This window comes from Ambystoma mexicanum, chromosome 4p (genome assembly GCF_040938575.1).
Source record: "Ambystoma mexicanum isolate Mex_15411 chromosome 4p, UKY_AmexF1_1, whole genome shotgun sequence".
Taxonomy (NCBI): Eukaryota; Metazoa; Chordata; class Amphibia; order Caudata; family Ambystomatidae; genus Ambystoma; species Ambystoma mexicanum.
Window position 1 is genome coordinate 1,145,179,134 of NC_090927.1, and position 21,982 is coordinate 1,145,201,115.

The following is a 21,982-nucleotide window of genomic DNA, read 5'->3' on the forward strand; positions in this document are numbered from 1 at the left end:
TCTGCATATAAGGATACACAATGCTCCTCATTCCACCCCAGTAGGTCCGTCCACTCCGAGTCTGCGCAAGGCATGCTTGCCAGGGTCTCTATAGTAAGGCATACAGGAGAGGGGAAACCCTTGACGCGTACAAGTGTAAAGGGAAAAGGGAGCGGATGTAATCCCAATCGTGACCACCTCGGCCCCTGGATTGGTGTAAAGGAGTTTGACTAAGCCGATAAATGCCGGTGGGAACCCATACTTGCCCAGCACACTAAACATACAGCCCCATTGGACTTTATCGAATGCCTTTTCAACAACAATGGTTAAGATTGTGTCTCCCAACTTTGTCTGTGCAAAAATGACCTGCAACAGCTTCGCCCATTATCGGCAGAATGTCTTCGGCGGATGAAGCCTGTTGGGTACCTATGGATCAGAAGCAGAAGGATCTCCTCTATTCAGTGCACCAGACACTTTGCTAGGATCTTGGCATCGACATAGAAATAGGTTGGGGGCGCTGTTGCGTTAGCAGCTGTATGCAGCCCTGAGCGCAAACTGGAGAAGCTGCAGAGGAACTCTTGCTGCATCTCTCTGCCCAAGTCACGGCAGGGTACCGGTGGACCAGGAGTCGCGGAGAAGGTTCCCACCGCGGCACACACCGCGGACTGAAGCCGACACTCAGCCCCACTGTGGGGTCCAACGAGGACTTGCCGCCCAAGACTATCCCACCTCGGCTTGCCCCCGCAGCAAGGTATACAGCTGGCTACTGGAGTCCAACGGCCCAGCACTGAACAAGGGAGAGGATCACAGAGAGCCACCCATAGACGTGGCCACAACAAGCGGTGAACCCTGATCCACTCAGCGCAGCAATTCCACATTAAGGGGCACCCCCCTCCCAGCGGGAGGAACGAGAGGGGCCTTGTACAACACAGCCTAAAGGGCGCCACGGCAAATATCGCCAAATCATTATAGCACAAGCCATCAGGCCTCACTATTGTGCGAACGTGCACCATGGAGCTTGGCAGCACCCCCGCCATGCCGGTGGCAGCCTGGGAGGGCACACATCCAGAGCAACACCCCAAGGCTGGACTCGAAACCCCCGAATTACCACGCAGCAAGGCACCAGCACTCTGTGTACAAGCCGGTGGCAGCACAAGGTAATCCACACAAAAGCATAAACAAACTGCAATACGTACCAAGGGTGGGCGTAAACAGGCACATTGGTCCCCCTCTGCCCACACAGCGCACATGGTGTGTGCATACAGTACCCTGGTGGAGTATACATGCGGACAATGGAGTCAGAGTAGAGGACAGACACGGGCAAGCGGGAATGCCTGTGAAGGTACCCCGCAAACAGAGAAGGCAGCAATTTAAGCTGTCCCACTGAATACCTTATTGTGCTTAGTACGAAGGACACATGCATGGGGAGGAGACCTGGGGATTGATCGGAGCTTCAACAAGCTGCTAAAAGCTGCAGATAAAGGACAATACCCTAAATAGATATATTCCGCTTACAACACGCGGAAGGATCACTGTCCGTAGGCCCTGTATAACCCACGACCTAACGTTGCCACACTGTCTCACTGGAATGCAACAAAGACAGCCGGTTGCAGAAATTGAGGCAACTGTGGACGCAGGACATCTGAACCAGCTCAGCAAATACTGTGCGTTGCCTGCACTACTGCTGAAGATGCACACCTCGCCAGGACCGCAAAGCCAAGTGCACATACTGCTCACAAAGCAGGCAGGCAATAAAAGGAGCCCCCCAGACTATTAGCAACAACACACACAACAGGGTATTAGTTACATTTTTGAGCACAGGGCACAGCCACACTGACTTGGTGAAGACAAAACTGCAGGAGCAGGATCACCCTGATTATTCTTGAGGAACGCAACTGCTGCCTCACCACCAACCATCGCAGATATGCACATAAGCAACTGCCTTCATTAACATTGGGGGCCACGGCCATCCTCCATACTACTGTCCGAAACCGCGGATATTGCAAACACTGTGCAATCACAGAGCTGTCTTGGTCGATCAGTAGCATACCTCTGTGGCCCCTAATAGGAAAAGCAAGATCACAGAATGCAATACGACGCCCAAAGGTGCTGCACCTAAGAAAGCAGGATCAACAGTGGGATCCAGCACAAGAACGCCATGCTGCAGGGAGGAGAATCCTGTGACATTAGCTGGGCCATATAAATACGCCCCCCTGCCATAAGGGAATCAGTTTACTCAACCCACTGCACAAGATAATGTCCAAGAGGGCGCATAACAAAAATAAAAAGAAGAGAGGCACGATTGACAGATTCACGACACCTGCACCTAAGTTACAGAGCACTCCAGCTGCAGATAACGGCAGCCCGGAAATGGCGAGCCCACCGTCACCCATGGACCTGCAAGGAGTGGTTGCCGCCAGGCAGCAAGGATGCGCAGCAATAAATGATAAACTGGATGGCATTAATGTCAGTGTCAATATCATGCGCACGCAGATGGAAAAAACAACGCAACGCATCACAGAGGCCGGGACCCGGATAGGTACGGTGAAGACACAGTAGAAACCCTGCAATCCACGGTGGTAGCCATGGCAAAAGACCTTTAAGTGTGAAGACCTGGAAGCGAGATCTAGGAGGAACAATATACGCATAGTGGGAATACCAGAGGATGCCCTGAAAGGACTTATGGAACAAGCAGTGGAGGAGTTCCTCAGAATCACGCTGGGCGATCCAGGGCGGTCCCTGATGTTTGCGGTCGAGTGCACACACAGATGTTGGCAGCGAAACCTAAACCGGGTGCCTACCCCAGGCCTATCATTGCTCGCCTAATGAACGACAAGCACAGGAATCTCATACTACGAGCAGCCAGGGACAAGCAGGAAATCTGACTAGGATCAGACGCGATAAGAATAATCCCGGACTATACACTGACGGTCCAGCAGGTAAAGACTGTCATTTATAGGCGTGAAGAAACTGCTAAGGGAACACTAGATCCCCTATGCCATGCTATATCCTGCGATACTGCGATTCCAGTTCAAGAATAAGAACTATTTCTTCACTTTTCCAGAACAAGCTGCATCCTTTGTGGAGGCTAACATCCCCTGCCGCGGCAGCGGAATGAAGGGATTTGATAAAACATTTCGAGATGCGGCCTGCCAACATCGGATAAGACGGACATCCACTTTAAAACACCCCTGTGGACGACATAGTTATGCTTTCTTAAGGTAAATCAGCGACCAGCACTCAGACTCGTAAGCGCACAGAGGCTACTGAAGACTCTAACATGGTTGGTGATTCTAAGAACGAGGTAAACTGTGACCTGTTATATCAGGAAGTATACACAATGTGTGTTAGAAACACAGGAAAAGATTGTTAAGTTGGAGAACCGTGGAAACATGTACACGTTATCAACAGCCGGTTCCATGGGCGCCTCAGGAATGGAAGCCCCCCAATGCGAGTGCATGGTTTAGTATTGTTTGTTTGGGTGCAGTTGGGATCTGGGAGGAGATGGGAAAGCATAGTCAATGTTTGGGGCACTATGGGGAGGGGTTGGTGGGAAGGGTTCTGAGTTGGGATGAAAATGATAAAAAACTGCACAGACAAAACATAACGGGTAATGAACACAGTAAGCAAGGACAGGCACTGACAGAGCACACATTACGACAAATGAAGGGTAATGGCTAACACCGGGGAGCACTGGTTTCATATTAATGAGCTGGAACGTCCGAGGCCTGGTGCACCCAATCAAAGCGCAAAAGGTAGCAGCATATGCAAATCGGCAGGGGGCACGCATCCTATACCTACAGGAGACGCATCTCCAAGACTACCAAGCGTAAGTTCTCCCCTGGCTGGGAGGAGCAACTCTATTACACCTCCTATTCCACCAAGGCCAGGGGCGTCATGATCCTGATTCATAGGACCCTCCCTTACACGCATTATACATCCAAATCTGATGACTAGGGAAGATTTGTATTGGTTCATGGGAGACTGGGCACAGCAGAAGTGCTGTTAATAAATATTTATGGTCCCAATATGGACGACCCCCAGTTCTACGATCGGATATTTCAGATATGTGCAGCATACCCTACGGCGCAGATACTGTGCAGGGGGACTTCAATACTATCCTTGACACCGAACTAGATCGCACATTCCCAGGCGCTTGTCCAATGCGGCCCGCGCACTCCATACACACATGGCTGACCTATCCTTGAGAGATGCCTGGAGGTTGTTGCATCACTCAGAGGGCCTTTACATTTTACGCAACTGTGCATAACATGCACTCCCGGATAGAACTGTGGTTACTGTCTAACACTGCTATGGCCTGGGTGACTGGGGTTCGGCTACTCCCCAGGACACTTTCGGACTACTCCCCTGTGATACTCATCATAGATATCCCAGAAGGTGTTCCCAAGAGGGCACAATGGCATTTTAAGCCAGCCTCGCTCCTAGACCCGGTGTTCAACTGAGTTTAGCGCAACATATATCAGAATATTATTAAATCAATGAGGGCTCAGTAGACCAGCAGTACCCTATGGCAAGCGTTGAAGGCTTATATAAAGGGGGATAGGAATGGCCACTGAATTCGGGCTATTGCAGGACATCAGGCAGGAACTCAATAGAAGCAAGGAGAATTTAGCCCAGTTACAGGCGGGAGTTGCTAATGCAACACCACAGGCCACCTCTGAGATCAAAACGCAGCTAGAACACTTCCGAGAAGCCGCAGACAGAGAGCTGAGCTATTTCGATAGACCCATGGCAGCGCGCAGATACAGGGAACAGGATAGGCTGGGCAGACTATTGGTACGGCTGGTACGCACCAAAAAGGGCAGTAAAACCATTCCATGTATAGCCAGGAAGGACGGTGGGGTGGTTACCACTGCAGGCAAGGTCAGTGGAGTATTCCATGACTTGAACAAAAACCTCTACTCACCCCAAAGTGAAGCTACAGACCACGAGATTGACGAATATCTGGCAGCGATACCGACGACGCTACTGTTTGCGGAAACGCGCAATGCACTAGAGACCCCATAACAATAGGCGAAATCAAGGCCGCGATAAAAGACCTCCCTGGGGGAGGAGCGCCTGGGTCCGATGGATTTGGGGCCGAATTCTACAAAGAGTTCGCAGAAACACTGCCCCCCCCCCCCCACCCCCGCCTTATGGCAGTGTGGATGGAAGCTCAAGATACTGGAGTTCTCCCCGAGTCCATGCAAGAAGCAGTCATAATCCTACTCTTGAAGCCTGGGATTCCCCCAGAGGACTGTGGGTCCTTCCACCTGCTGTCCCTCATCAACACAGACACAAAAGTCTTGGTGTCGCGACTCAACCCAGTGATGCCATATATGGTACACGAGGATCAGGCAGGATTTGTTTTGGGTAGGTCGACGGCATCCAATATCCGCCGGTTATATAATGTGCTGGCGGGGGTCCCAGCCGACTATAAGGGGGTTGCCATATTGTTGGATACGAGGAAGGCCTTCGACACGGTGTACTGGTCATTCTTGTTTAGATTGCTTCATAACTATGGCTTTGGCCCCAATTTCATCAAATGGGTAAGACTCCTATATACACAACCATATGCTAAACTCCTGGTCAATGGCGCGCTGACAGAGTTGCTGAAGCTGGCGGGTGGTACCAGGAAGGAGTGCCCGCTCTCCCCGCTGTTGTTCGCTTTGGTAATCGAGCCTCTGGCTGACTTTATGAGGATGCGACATATCAAGGCGGGTATCCCCATGGCTGGGCGTGTAGAACGGATCACTCTATACGCCGACGACATCCTATTGTTTGTTAGGAACCATGAGAAATATCTACGCAGAGTGCTTGAAGCGGTCCAGGAGTTTGGAAGGTACTCCAGCCTGCAGCGGAATGTAACCAAGTCCGAAATGTTTCCACTGACGGATACCACGACTCCCCTGCGAGACATGTGCGGTTTGAGGTGACTCTCTCTGAATTAGAAATGCGAGGCACGCCAAGGGCCTCTTTGCTACACGAGATAGCGGCTGGGCATGGGGAAACAGGGATCACTTGAACCCGACACTAGCTACGCAGCAGGCGTGGGTGAAATTAACACAACTCCTCTGAAGTATGGTGCTGTACAGCCCCTTCATGCCAATCTGGGACACCCCATATCTACCCCCCCACGACAGACGCTGCACTCTCTGCACATTGGAAGGAGGCGGGTATCATGCACCTCGTCGATCTGTACTGCAAGGGCATATTCAGAACATGGGATGAGGTTAAAATACAGGTTACCGACACCCCGCTCTGGAAATTGCAATATCTCAGAATCAGGTTGGCAGTGACTGCGACATGGGACGGGTTCTCACTTGAACCAACACTGCAACCCTGGAGGGGTGGAGTCCACCAGGAAAACCGCCTCAGGACTCTATAAAATAGCGATCGAGGCAAAGAAAGCACACCTGCAGGACATTAAGGGGGAGTGGGAGAAGGACCTGGGGGTTGGGCTTTCGGACACACAATGGACTAGGCTATGTCAGCTAACTAAACAAGTCTCTTAATTCTAGGTTCAGATTAATTCAATTGAAAATAACGAATAGGGTGCACCTATACCCTGCGCGGTTGATGAGAATGGATCCGACACACTCAGGAAAATGCCCGAGGTGCGGAGAAACTGGGGCAGATTTGAAACATATGCTGTGGGCATGCGTGAAACTCACTGAATACTGGTCCGGGATTTGTGCGGCGTTGGAAGCTAATGTGGGGCAATCTGTAAAGTTTGATCAAACTATGCTTTTATTGGGTTGTACACTCAAAAAGAAAACTGCAGCATAAACTTGCAAATATTGGACTTCTACTGGCCAAGCGCGCCATCCTGATGAGGTGAAGAAGGGGAAGCCTCCCCGCCCCCCAGCAGAAGACTGGATACAGTACATGGTATGGGCGAATGACCAGGAGGAAACATACTCCAGCTTACTCCCCAACACCAGTAGACCGAAAGACATGGGGAGGCTTCCGCCAGTAGCTAAGTGATAGAGCTGACACTGTCAGCAGTGACAAAGAAATGCTATGTGTGCCCACTGTGTGAAGTCTGGATTTTGTATATTATACTCTACCTATATTACTGTGAAACCATTATGTTGATGCTTATTGTTATTACTGTGCAATTTAAATAAAGTTTTTAAAAAAAGAAATAGGTTGGTAGGGCACGCAAGACCACAATATTAGTGGCCAACATTGATCCCGGAAGATTGCCACATTCTTGCGTTTTAGAAAACAGTGATTCGTGGACTGGAGCCAGCCTATCCATCAATGCTTTGTATAAGTTTATCAGCAGCTCATCCGGACCGGACGCCTTACCAAGAGATTGGATGGCCCTTATTATCTCGGCTACTGTGATGAGAGCCTCCAGGCTCTCCAAATGGTGTGCGCTGACCCTGGGAAGTGGGACCATGGCAAGGAATTTGTCAAAGCGATGCGCCTCAAAATGGATGTGATCAGTATATAAAGCGCTGTAATATTCTGCAAACCCGGGAGTTGATATTGCTATCTCCAGTCAAGAGGGTCCCATCTTGACCGTGGATAGTGTCTTTAATTTGTGCCGTTTGGCTGCTGCACAACGCAAGCGCCATGAGGTGCAAGGGTCTATTTCCCTCACGGAAGTATGTCTCCAACCAACCCGTAAAGGATTTTTGAGCCAAAGTTGTGGAGACCTGCCTGAGCTCCGCCCATAAGCCAAGTAAGCGAGTGTATAGTTGTGTCTCCTGTTTGCGCTTATGGTGGCTTTTTAAGGTTCGGAATGTCATCCCTCAGCTGCACATTCCTCTTCCCCCCATGCTTTAAGCTTGTGGGACCATCTAGAGATGCATTGCCCACGCATATATGCTTTGAACGCATCGCAGTAAACATGTGCAGTATACTCCGGGGATAGATTGGTTTGCCAGAAGAGATCCACATCCTTCCCTATGCGTTCAAGGAAGTCTGGGTATCAAAGGGCTCGGAGGTTTAACCGCCAGGGTAACGCTTTACGCGGGATAACTGCCAACAACAGGCGCAGCAGCACCGGCACATGATCCGTAAGGGTCGTAGGGAGAATATCGCATTTCTTAATTCGCGGAATTATGTTGTAAGGGACTAACCAGTGGTCTATATGGGAGTAACTGCCGTGCTGGTTGGAGTAGAAGGTACAATCCCTCCATCCCCCATATGAGACCCACCAGACATCCATAAGACTCAGATCTTCCATCAACGCACGTAGGGTAGCGTGTTTACATGGTGTGCTGGGGGTCGCTATCCGAGAGCTTAGTGATCAACCACCGGTTCCAGAACAACGTTCAATTTGCCTCCCACCAGCGTACGAGTCCCCATGTTTCGTGCCCATTCAGTGAAGGTGTGAGTGAAAGACAGCGTGTCAGCTGTAGGCACGTATACATTGAGCAATGTGATGGGCTGTTGCTGGATGCGTCCCTGGAGCAGAATGTATCCCCCCTCCCTATCGGCCTGTACCAGAAGAGCCTGAAAGGGTATGCCATTGCTAATCAATATTGAAACATTTCTTTTCCCCTTGACAAGGGGAATGCTATGCAGCGCCAACCCAGCCCTGGCCCAAATTCACAGAATCGGCTGTGTTAAGGTGTGTATATACCCTTGGGCATCCTAGAGCAGGGCCCTATCATATATGCGGTGTGGTGCGTGCCCCTATTCCTCCATCCATTCCTCCTGCGCAGCCCCAGCCTATACACACTATAAACCCCTACGAAAAGAACACCCCCAACATTAACAATGAAACATTGGGAATGAGAAACTACATCCCAATACAGAGCTTGGATAGCCCATGCCTAGGGCTCAGTAGGAGAGGCCAATGGACCGCTCCCTTTCCCCATGCACCCAGCGCGCCCTTTCGCGGGGACGCTGGTAAAAACACCAAACCAGTGCATCACCGTTGCACACTGGAGCTCGGGTAGACTCTGATGTGACCAGGGTGGCGAGCAAAGCGGCGTGTCCCCCTTGTGCGTCAGGATCGTGATAGAAAACGGTGGATTAATTATAAATTATTAGTCCCGCTGTAGGTATGAGTGACAGGCTGACCGCGACCCCACCCACCTCAGCTGCTAAGCATTGTTCTCTAGGGGCTCGCACCATACTCCCGTTAGGGTAGCAATCCAGGAGGGTGTCCAGTGTCAGCGGCCATTGGAAGGAGCCATGTCGGGATTGTACATTTCTTGCCCAGTGTCTTCAAATTTCAAGTCTGTGTACTCTCTGAGCGACGATCTGGGCCCTTTGCCCAGTCTCCTCCATCTCTTGGCACTGCGGTGGCGGTGAGAAACAGTGTGCCAGCACCATTCCACCATCCATATTCGGGAAGTCTGTAGTTACATGGTTGCACCGTTTCAGGAAGCGCCAGGCATCCCCTGGGTCATCGAACAAGTGCCACTGCCGATGTAGTTGGATAAACCAGACTGCTGGGAACTTCAGATAGAATCTGTAGGTCGTGCCCTTTAGTGCAAACAGCGGGTTAAATCCTTTCCTGCGATGGGAGACCGCCACAAAGTAGTCGTTGAACAGCCAGATGTCAGAGCCGCCCACCGCCCCTGCGGCGTGGAATGCCCAAAAATTGCGAGCTTGTGCTGGAAGTTGAGGAGGCGCATGGTTATAATGAGAGGACGCTCGCTAGCTGCGGGCCTGGGGACCAGGGCTCTGTGCACTCTTTCAATGACATAGTTCCTCGGGTTATCCATGCAGAGTTGGTCCTGTAGGATGCCATAAATGTACGACTCCAAATCACTGCCTTCAGAATGTTCCTGAAGGACAACCAAACAGGTTGTTTTTGCACCTGAACCGGTTTTCCTGATCTTGCATGTTAGCCCCCAGGTCTGTACATCCCCTGATCAGCCCATCCAGAGCGGTGGACGCTGTGCCATAATTGTGCGCTGATGCGCTGCTCATTGTCTGTTGTGTGTTCCGCCTGTGCATTCAGCCTGGTATACACCTCCTGCAGGTCACGTTTGATATCTTGACTGCTGCGCTGTGGTCTCTTGCGTCCACTGCCTTATTACTTTCATTTCACTCCTTTAACTTTTTGAACATTTGTGCACATTTCAAGGTCAAAGACATTCCCCTTTTCACCTTAGAGTTAATTTATAGTGTGTGAGGGCCAGGATAGTATTTCGGACACAGGACATATTTGCATTGGACATCTTGACATTGGACAGACCCTTTGTTTTTGTTTTAGGCAGGGAAGCACCTCCTAGAATAGGGATAGTGAAACATTTTTCAACCCCTTATTGTTTCAATAAAAGCTGATGGCCAAAACCATGAGTTCTCTGTGTCCGCGTCTCATTCTTGGCTCCTCACACATCCCAAAACAGTTGATGTTTCAAAGGCACAGACAGATTCCAACAGAAGAGAAACGAGAAGTCCTGGAAGAGGGAGCCAAAATCCATTCTAGGCAAAGGCCAATCCAAACTGGGACCATAGTAGAGGAAATCCAGCACTTAAAACCGGACCAGCAAAGCCTACTGGGGATTTGGTTCCTAGGAATAGTTGAAGGCCCTGCTCAGGTCCAGACAGTGAGTGGAGATTTTATAGAGGGGTCCATTCATTTGACTAGCTTGTGCAGAGCCCTCCTGCCCTTTATCAAGAAAAGAAACCTTAAAAGTGATCGGATTACCTGAAATAAGATTTTAAAATTACAGCCCCATAGAATCCAACGAAGTACTCAGCATATCAGCCTATTCCAAGCAGAAATTCATTTCTTTTGGTGATTGCACTGGCAAAGTCCTGTTTGCATCTACGATTTCTGGAAACGTGGACGTCACAAATTTACAGTTGAAATTTCAAAGTCTGTCGCTCTGTAAAAGCCATTAGTTTAAATAAAAATCCCTAACTAACCTATTTTGTATAGTAATTAAAAGCGCTGAAAAGGGGATGGTGATAGGGGGAATGGAGTTCCATGGACAACAGTGCGCAAGTAAGACTATCCTCTTCAGTTCTCTGTGGGAAAAAAAGCGCCATTTTAAACTTTTCAATTGCACTGTAATTTTAGGTAGCATACAAATGAAGTGTATTACTATACGTGAGCTTCTGTGACCAATAATTGAGTGACTTGGAGATTGCTTTACTGTTGATTCCTTACACTTGTGATTAGGTGGTGTTACAAAAGCTACTTACCTTTAGTTTTGCACCATTTTTTAAAAACTTATTTTTTATTGATTTCCCCAAATACTTATACAAATAAGCAATTACAAGCCAGGCCGATATGACCAGTACCATGAACGCTTTACATAGAGGGTTCGTGGGGATTTGAAGATCAGGGTCCGTTATCCCACATAACCATTCTTTAGGGGTAAACTGCTGGCTCACCTCTCCCCAAAAAGGAACTGGACATTCCCACCAAACGTGTCTCCAGTCCCCCTTCCCAGAGCAACCTCTCCAGCACTCTTGGGTTGTGCCCGGATATATACAATGTAACCTTTCCGGTGTATAGTGCCATTGATACACAATCTTGTACCAGGCCTCCCTGGTATGTATAGCTCACGTGTTCCCAGAGGTGTTCCCAGTGTGTCCCCAGTGTCTTCTCCCATCTTTGCATGTATGGCCATGTAGGATCCTGCCCGTCCCTGATCAGGACCGAATACAGTTGCAAGACTAAATGCTCATCACCAGAGTGCGTTGTTATGAATTTCTCGAATGGTGTGAGAATTCTAGAGGTCGCTGTTTTGAATTCCGGCTGTTTCCGCCAATGTCGCAATTGAAAGTATTCCAGCCTGTCCTTTCTGTCGGGGACAGGTAAGTCTTACTCTCCCCAAACGACATGACTTCTCCCACCCGCCCCATGTCCCCCACTTTCACACAGCCCTTTGCCCTCCAGCCACAGAAGGTTCACTGCTTCGCTCCGGGGAAGAATTGTGGGTTATCAAAGAGTGTGGAAAAGGGCGCAATTGATGCCCTTTCCTGAATTGTCGATCCCATATATCACACGTTACCGATAGTATCTGACTCCGCCCAATGCTATGGGGTCTGCCATGCTTATATAGCCATAAGAGCCATGCGAGCTGCCTGGTTGCTGCTGCGCGATCCATCCTTGCCCATTGCTTTGTCTTTTCATCTGAGAACCATTCCCTCAATACCCGAAGTTGGGTAGCCAATTTTGGTCTCTTATTTTGCCATATAAATTGCTATATGATTCTATTGAGTGATTTAAAGAACGTCTTTATCACTGCAATGGTGAGCACCTGAAAGGGGTATAGCAATCTCGGTAGTACGATCATTTTGATCGTAGATATCCTCCCCAGCCAGGAGATTCGTAGGGGAGTCCATACGGTGAGGTCCGCCTTGATTTTAGCTGGGAGCGCCGGGTAATTTGCCTCGTATAGTCCGGAGATCGACGACGTCAATTTTATACCCAAGTAGGTAATGGAGCCCTTTGCCACATTAAATGGCACTGATGGTACATAATCCTGGGCTTGGACACCCGGGGTCCCCAGCCACAGGAGCTCTGACTTGATCTGGTTAATCTTTAGCCAGAGACCTTAGCCACCAATTCCAGCTCCTGAACCAGAGCCGGGATTGACCTGTCATGGTCAGAGTCAGCAACATGTCATCAGCGAAGGCCACTACTTTATATTTACCCCCCCCCCAAACCTTATTCTGTGGATCGATGGGTTACTTCCAATTGATGCCAAGAGTGGCACTTTGTATATAGCATACAAACATGGCAACAGGGAAGGGAGCAACCCTGTCTTGTGCCCCGTGTAATGGGGATCGTATCAGACAGAAAGGAGTTGATGGAGAGCATCATTGAGGGGTCTGTATAATTAGCCTCTACTTTGCGTATAAAATGTGGGCCCAATCCCATCTTGTGCATTGCCTCTCACAAGAATAGCCACTCCACCCGGGAAAAAGCCTTTTCAGTGTCGAGGGCTAGTAGGAGTGCCTGCTCCCCCACCTCACCCCCACCTTCTCTATCAGGTGCGTCACTTGTCTAGTGTGGTGTGTCAACCCTTTATGAAAACATGATTGGTCCATACCCATCATATCCAGGAGGAGAGGCCCTTGTATGGCTGCTAGTACCCTGTGTAAATCTTGGCATCCAGGTTCAGGAGGGCTATTGGGCAGTATCAAACTAAATGCCGTCAAATCCTTCTTGGGTTCCTGAGTATCACCACTTTCGCCTCAGTCATTGTGCGTGTCAGTATTCCCCCCCGCCCTATAGAGTTTAAGAGTTTTGCTAATCTGGGGCTTAGTTTCTGGCTGTATTTCTGATAAAAACAAGCCGGGAACCCATTGGGTCCCCGGGCTTTGTTTCAAGGAAGATTTTTTATCACTGCCTCCTTAGTTATGTCCTCTTATAGGTGAGCCTTATCTAAGTGAGTAATTTTGTGTAGATGGAGGTTTCTAAAGTAGTCTTTCACCGCGGTATGGTCTGGATAGTCTGAGGAATATAGCTTCCCGTAAACTTTTTCAAAAAATGGGCCCACTATTGTCTCTGTGTCCTTTGCCATCATCCTGTACTTCTTCATAATGCCTGCTATAGTACGCTTCGCTTCCACCTTTCGCACTTGTCTCACCAATAGCCTACCTGCCTTATTAGCACGGATATAGTATCACTGGCGTGTATGCAGGAGAGCCTTTTCTGTGTTGCGAGTCCTTAGCATCTATACCTGGCTTCTAATCTCTTTCAGCTGCTTCATAGCAGCATTATTTTTTTCTCTTAGTCACCTCGAGCATTGCCTCCTTTAGTTGGACCTCCAATTCCTCCTCCATCGCGTGTCTAAACCTGCGTTTCTGAGCCTGAAGCGCAATGGCTTCCCCTCTCGTTACCGCTTTGAAGGCATCCCAAATCCCTTCCTGTGAGGCCTCCTGATTATCGTAATGCAAGAAGTATTCCTTTATTTTGACCCCCAGGATATCTGCCGTTGCACTGTCCTCTAATATTACCCGGGGGAGTGTCCAAGACTACAATCCCCTGTGCGGTTCCCTTATTTTCAATTTCACCGTCATCGGGGCGTGATCGCAAAGCGCTATCGCCCCTACCTGAATTTCCTCAACCTCCCCCAAAATGGTTGGTGTCATCCACACAATCTATTCTGGAAATTGTTTGGTGTACATGGGAAAAGCAAGTATCCCCTTTTTCCCTTGCCCTTTCTATGTCGCCATGTTTTCCTTTAGTGTGAGATTGTCAAAGGCTTCTCTCAGGGTCTTAGATGGGTCCCCCTGATTTCTACCCGCGCTTCTATCCATCTTGGGATCCCATGCTACGTTCAAGTCCCCTGTTGGAATAATCTCCCCTTTTTGCACATTTTTCTAGTTTCTGTAAGGTGTCCTGGAGGAATCTTTCTTGGCCCGCACTGGGGGAGTATATCGTGGCTGGGATCAATGGCCTGCAATCCATCTGTATCCTTAAAAAAACGTGACGCCCCTGGGGTCTTTCATGACCTGCTGAACCTCGGCTTGCAGTGAGTCACTAAGCCCAATCATTACCCCAGCTGTTTTCCCTTTTGCATTCACCTGGTACAATTTTGTGAAGTGGTAGAAGTGTGGGATTGATTTGTCTGCTCTTTTTATATGAGTTTCTTGTAGCATTATGAGATCGGCCTTCATGCGTATCACTGGCCCTTCGACCTGTTTGTATTTAACCGGGGAGTTTATACCCCTAATATTATGGGAAAGTATTGTGAAACCCATCTTTCCTACTGTGTTTATGGCGTGTGGTATTCTATGTACTCTGGTCCCTCTGGCGTGTGGATGTTCTTCGTGCCCCCCCTCTACCTCCCCTGCCCTCTCCCTCTGTCTCTCCCCCCTCCTTAACACTCTCCCCCGCTGCCCCCCCACGTGTCTGCCCGCCCCCCCTCACCCCTTACAAGGTCAGGTCCTGTGGTCCAGAAAACCTCCTTAGCTTCTAATCTGAGGGATCGGAGCTGGTATAACCCCTGGGCTACTCCTTCAAAGGGTGAACTAGAGCCTTCTGATGATTCCATGACAGTCAACCATTCTTCATCCAGCTTGGACCAGAAATCGATTGCCACCCGCTCCTGTGTCCGCTTACGGTGTGTTCCACACCCGCCTGGCAATGTCACTCTATATTGTTATCTCCATCGTGAATAGGGGCTGGGAGCGTGGCTTAATCTCAGTCTTGGAGCCCTGATAACCCTTTCTTGCCTTGGAGCCCCTCTGGTCTTCTTTCTCTGCTGGTTCTCCTCCTTCGAATTCTAAACCATTCCCAGGTATTCGCATATTTGGTGTGGATGGCTGTGCAACTTTGCATCGAAATGTCTTCCCCCGCTTCCATATTCAAAACTGACAGACCCTCTTTGCATGTACCCACCCTCTGCTGTTGGCCCTCCCACGTGAAGAGGAGCCAGAACGGAAAGGTCCATTTGTATGAGATTTGTTTAGCTTTGAGCACCATTGTAACTGGATGCATCACTCTCTGTTTTTGTAAGGTGGATAATGCTAGGTCTTGGAAAAGCTGAACAAGGATCCATTCACAGTGATCTGTGTGGGTTGTAGTCGCCCGCAATGTTTTCCTTCATGGCATAAGATGCAAGTGCGACCAGGCTGTCCCGTGGCCTCAGACCTGGCCTGACCTTTTTGGGCCCCCTCTATGTATGCGGCCAGTTAGGATATCTTCTGGGCAGGTGTCCATCAGTAGGCTCTTGAAGCATTGCTGCATTGTGCTCCTCAAATCGCCCTCTAACTGATTAGAAGTAAATATTGGAAGGGATTATTATGTTTTGGGTTCAGTTCCTGTTCAAAAATCAAACAGAGGGCCCTGACAATAACTTGTCAGCTATGATCGGATCCACCTAAAAAAAAGGTGGGGCCCGGACCAGAGTCTCCCTCTACCGGGATGAACATCTAGAAGGAAGAACACCTGTGAGAGACACGTGTATATATCATGACTCCAACCAAACATCTGTCATCATCTCTCTAGCTCAGTCATACTCCACTCAGAACATATTCTACCTGCAGGAACATTTCTGCGCTCAATGACGATGTACACAAATAAAAGTTTTTATTATGTAAAATGTTTGGAAAAACTCAATAGCACAGTCTCCAGTCCACTCTTGTTGGACTATTTATCACACAAATGAGTGATGGGGTTAGTAAAAGTGACTCATAAAAGCTCAAAACAGAGATATTACACTCATGACCAACAGTACTTCTAACAATTAATTCACTTTTCTTATTACACAGACGTCGGTCTTGACTTGTCACCTAAATGCCTTTCCTCTGGCCACGTACACTATTCACACTTTACTTCAGTGTTTTCTTCTGGCCAAAAGACATTGGCAACCACATAACAGTCTATACTAACTATCAGATGTCATGTGTTCCGTCCCATACCTGCATATAGTTCCTTTAATGAACTGTGTATTGTACAAACAAAACAGAATCGACAGACGTGTATTTCGGCCTCTTATGGGGGGAGGGGGTTCTATCTTCATCACCCCTCAATTTGACTAGGACTTCATGAGGACAAATAGGAGTGGACTCCCCATGATGAAACTGCAAAATATATCGCACGGGAAAGACACTTCTCTTATAAAATATCTACCCATGGGACTCTTAATAGCTCAACCTGTTCAATGCAGCCAATGCTGTTTGTATGTTTTGTTCATGGCACTCAGATTCCCTGGTCAATGGGTGAATCTTATCCAGACGGTGGCATTTACTATCCGGTGCAGCTACTGCAGAGCCCACCATTTAACAGGAGTCCAGAAAGTAATGCTTGCAGAAAGAATGAAGCAAGGATCAGCTGGGAGCCATGCTGCTCACGTTAGAACATGAATTTGAAAAGGCACTAACTCCACATGGGCCATGAAAGTATGAGCATGTAAACCTTTTTGAGGAAGAGCTTTCTTTGTGGTGTAGCACTCCGGGATACAATAAACAATGCCCCAGGCCTTAAGTGCATGTTCATCTGGAAATGGATCATCAAAGGTAACAAAGAACATATTAGATAGCCATCATACTTGAGAGCAAATCTAGGTCGAAATAAGAGCCATTTGCATAGCCAAATTATGTAAGTAGCCTTTCTTCTTTTGAGGTAAGGTTTGGAGAAAATATTGGTAAGAAAATGTCCTGGTTAATATGGAATTCCGATTTACCTTTGGGACAAAGCAAGGATGAGTGTCGAGGATCACCTCATTCTTATTCAAAAAAGAAAATACCGTCCCCTGACAAAAGTGCCTAAGATTTACTGGGCCAAAAGATAGAAGTCACAGCAAACAAAAGTGTGATCTAACACATGATCCACTTAAGACAAACTGTGGGAATGCGTTATAAACTAAAACTGCCAACACAAAATTTAAATGCCACAAAGGGAGAATGCATTTAACCGGAAAAAGGAGCAAAGACCAACACATTGACCCTCAACTGGATCAAAATAAAACACTCCATTAAAAGTTCCATAAGTTCCACTTTTCGAAAGATGTGTCATTAAACAGAAATTAAAATTAAGGAAGAAAGGTTTCCAGGAATTTTACAGACCATTTATTCTGAAAATTACATAATTGAATGAGTAACTTTATTTAATTGTATCAATTTAAATATGGAAATATATTCAACAACAATGCATAGCTATATACATCAACTATAATACAAGAACAATGTAGTAAGACAGTTGTAAACACAATTTAAACAATATTATCGGTGCAGTGCACAAATTGATGACACACATTGACAAAAATGTTTAACTAATTAGGCAATACATCCAATGATTACAAAAACTACCACATCAGACAATGCATCTAATCATTATACAAAGACACATTTTTTTCTTAATTAGATCAGCAATACTTCATTGGAAATGTCCATTGTGCTTACAAAATGTGCCCAAAGAGTAATTAGTAAGACAACACAATTCATCAAAGTGATTTAAAAAACCCATCGGCAATGCATCTCATTTCAAACATATTTCTTTTGTTCTTCCTAATTAATACATCAGCACTACTGCATTGTAAATGTCCATTATTCCCTATGTGTACATGTTTCAGTCCAAAAATGCAGATCAATGCTGGACCTTCTGCAGCGGAAATAGCAATACAGAAATCTTCTGACTGACTTCATCTTCTGAAATCCCCATGCTCCATTAGGCTTTTCTAAATTGTTGGTCATACAAATTTATATAAAGTGCAATTGTTATGCTATATAAATTGACTGCTAATAAATCCATTAAGTTATTATTTGATAATGCTTGAATTGTTACCTTGATTCCCATTTCCAACTCTGAGATCCTGACTCTAAAGGTGTAACCAATATTTGTATAGAAAAGATTCTGCTATTATAGCAGCTACAAATGAAAAATAGCCATGTCTTAAGGTTAGAATGTGTTGTAAATACGCTGGTCCAACAACAACTAAAGATATTAATACAAAATGAATATAACTTGCTGGCCTATTTCTTGCTTCCAAAAGTTATTCCAAACTCATTTCTACATCTGGCACGATAGGATAATTTATTGTTTTGTGTCCGTGCACTGAGAGTTGCGGTTTCCCAATTAGGTAAATGTGTCCTGTCAGCAGATATATTTAGAAGCACATCTGGCAGCAATCTGCCTACATACAAGACATGGCCAGGCTGGTGGCAAATAGAACAAGCTCGAAGGAACAGAACAGAGGATTAATCTCATTGTTTAGAGACCAGCTACAGACCAGAGTTAAATTGCTACTGTACTGGCTGCACATATTCCAGACTGCATGCAGAATCAAGAAATTGGCCCAAGAACGTTTTTCGTGACCATACATTAGGATCTCAGGAACAAGGTGGCTAACCTTATCAATTTTGGTCGGGCGTTACACTTCTACACCTCTTCCTGCAGAAGAAGGTAGTCTCTCATGTAAAGAGGTTCAGGAAAAGTGGGCTACAGGCAGAAGGTCTGAAAACCACAACGTATTGGGCCAAAACTGGGCAACCAGGCTAAGCAAATAGTTAAAAATAATTCTGTCCTGGCTTCGGAACAGAGGAAGAGGAGGAAAGGGAAATGTGAACAGATTCTTCCAAGTGGGGAGAAATGTATCACTGATAGCCCTCACGATAAAAGATCCACATCAACGGCATTTCTAGTTCACCCAAGAAGCAAAAATACAAATGTGTCAAGATGAGAGTGATCCACCTCCAAAGGTTGAGGGGTGTAAGGGTGCAGAAGTAGGACGCTTACACAGTGGTGGCATTTTGGTTGATAAAAACCTTTATTATAAAGAAAATAAGGAAAAGCCCTACTTGTCCCTATGACTAGGAGGGGTTGCATAACTGTTCCCCTCTACTGCCGTCCACACTGGAAGACTAGCCTGGGAGCATAACCGATGATGATATGTTACTCCCATTCTAGGGCTCAGGATTTTGGGGACTACCAAAGTTGCCAAAGAGGGGCTGTTAGCTTCACTCCTAAAATGGAAATATTCTAGGGGTCGGGATTTTGGGAGCTACCAGAGTTGCCAAAGAGGGGCTGTTAGCTTCACTCCTAAGATGGAAAAATTCTAGGAGCCCCTGGTTTGTGTCGGCCAGGTCAGATTCCACTCCTGAAACCATGTATAAGGGTGTAGAAGTAGGACACTGACATAGTGGTGGCATTTTGGCTGATAGAAACCTTTATTATAAAGAAAATAAGGAAAACCCCTTCTTGTCCCTATAACTAAGAGGGGTTGCCTGTCAGGGTGTCCAGTTGAAATCAAAATAGTCCAGCATCCTATGTGAAAACACCTATTTCCAACCCTCGCACTTATGACCAATAACAAAGGGATAAAGGAACTTTCTGATGCAGAGGTATGACTCCCTTCTTCTGGACCATGTCCAACTGTATGTGGGAACGTAACCTGTGAGTATGGCTCTCTTCTCCAGGTTTCAGTTCTCCTAAAAAAGGCCAATAAAGTTACATGTTCAATCAAAGTTAAAGTTCAAAGTTCCAACAAAAAGATCTTGACATAATGCCAGCGGAAATTACTCCCTTCCCCTGAGCAGAGTATTTTCAATGGCAAGACATTTCTCATCTACTGGCTCTCCAAAAAGTTCACAGTACCAAGAGTACACCACTTCTCCCTTGGTTTCTCCAGGTTCTCACAAACACCAGGGGCACACGACTCCCTCCGCTGGTTACAATGATATCAGTGCCAAGAGGACACCTCTCCTCTCTTGGCTTCTCACGATTCTTACAAACAGCATTAGGCGGAATGACTCTCTTCCCCATGTCACAGAATTTATAAAATACAGTTCATCAGCTTATCATCATTGCCAGCCTACCTGATATACTCACCTGCCAGGTGCTAGGTCATTCTTTCTTCCTCCAACTTGGTGAAGGGTAATATTTTCTCTACCCTTATTTGCTCTTCCTGTCACAGCCAACCTGGTTTGTCATTCACCCAGGTACTGTGGCTTGGAAGACTGCTGCACAGGTCAGCTGGCAGCCCTAGTGTACTCTCCTGCCACGGACTGCCTTGGGTCCCAGCCCCTTCTACTTTGGCTTTTCACATCTGGGTCCCAGACTCCTTTTTTGTTGCTTCTTAAATAAGGGTCCTAGACCACTCCACTTAATAATGTCACAGTTCAGTTGGCAGCACTGGTGTACTCTCCTGCCAGGGACTGTCATGGGGTCCCAGACCCATTTACTTTGGCTCTTCACATATGGGACCCAGACCACTTTCTCGGGTTTGTAGTGTGCTTTTCTTAGACCTGGTTCACTAACCAACCAGGCATTCTCTCGTGTGCATAATTCTCTTGGTTTCTTAATGTTAGGGTCCCCGACCACTCTTACAACCTTGTAATGTCTCTTCACTAGGCCCAGTTCACTATTCTGCCAGGCCTCTCTCTAAGTCTCTTTGGGGTGCTCTTTCACCCCTCCCCAACCACAGCCTCTGGGGTTTCCCTGTGCCTTGCCGGGCCCCCTCTGCATACCTTTGCACTTGCTCCGCAACATCAGTATGCTTCTGCTGCTAACTCTGGGCTCCCCAGCTGATCTGTTCCAGTGAAGGAGTCTTCTGTTTCCTTTAGTCCCTTGCACACTGCTGGCTCTCAAGGGTTCTCCCCCCTTCTTGGGAGGCACGTTGGTCTTCTTGGTTCCCCCAGTGAGGTAGACTCCACCTTCCCTCAGTTCCCTACAGAATACTGGGCGTGAAGGGTTCCCCCTCTCTCTGTGGTTAGTGCAGTGGTCCACAGACCCGTCTGTTCCAGCACAGGATACCTGCTCCTCCAGGGAAGGCTCGATACCACATCCTGGTTTCCCTCCTCTATTTCTACCCTAAAGAGACAAATCGGAAACCAGAAACCACTAGACAGTTCCTTGTGGTTCTCAAATGTGATCCTCATGCTTCCGTACTTCTCCCTCGTCACAATACTGATCTTCCGCCTTCCTTGTGTGTCAATGGAGGGCCTCCTTGTCACAGTACTAGGAAGTGGATCTTCACTTGGATAACTACTAATCTCCCTTATCCCAGTACTTAATGGGGAAATGCTAGTGTGGCAATATCTCATGACTATGAGGGAAGGGGCTGTTATTGAGGTCATAGAAAGGGGGTCTAGGGTCAGGTGATTGGCAGGGATACCGGGTTCTCCCACGGCCATCGTCACCTGTCCCATGGAGAGTTTCCCTCCCCCAGGGGGAATACCGGGTAGCGGCCTCACCTCCCTGATCTCATGAAAAGGGGCCTGCCCATGAGAGCAGTGACAATAAGCTGGGATTCGTCACACTGATCACCTTGCAGTTTAACTGCCATTTGTGCAAGGATTTACACAGATGCTTTTCAGATATATCTCTTTACTTATCACTAACTGCTGCTCTTCACAGATCACAACACATGGATACATAGTTAATTGCAGTAAGGAAAGTCAGATGTAGGCTACTTACTTCCTACTGGCTGAACATCTGGAGGTTTACAACTAGGCATATTTTATTTTGTTGGCTCAGGACCTGTGAGGTTTAACAAAGGACTACAAAAATCCCCACTTCGAGGACCTTCGAGAAGAAACCTAAACAAGTATGTTTTAAAATCATGTTTTTATATGAGGATCACAAATCTGAAGAGAATTCATTAGGGGCAGAATGTGACACTTT

General features: G+C 47.4%; 1 protein-coding gene across 1 annotated transcript in view; it reads right to left on the reverse strand.

The window, feature by feature from the left end:
• The window catches only part of HBS1L (HBS1 like translational GTPase), a 1,647,668-nt gene that overhangs the window by 761,501 nt on the left and 864,185 nt on the right, over positions 1–21,982 (reverse strand). The gene's annotated exons all lie outside the window — the stretch shown is intronic.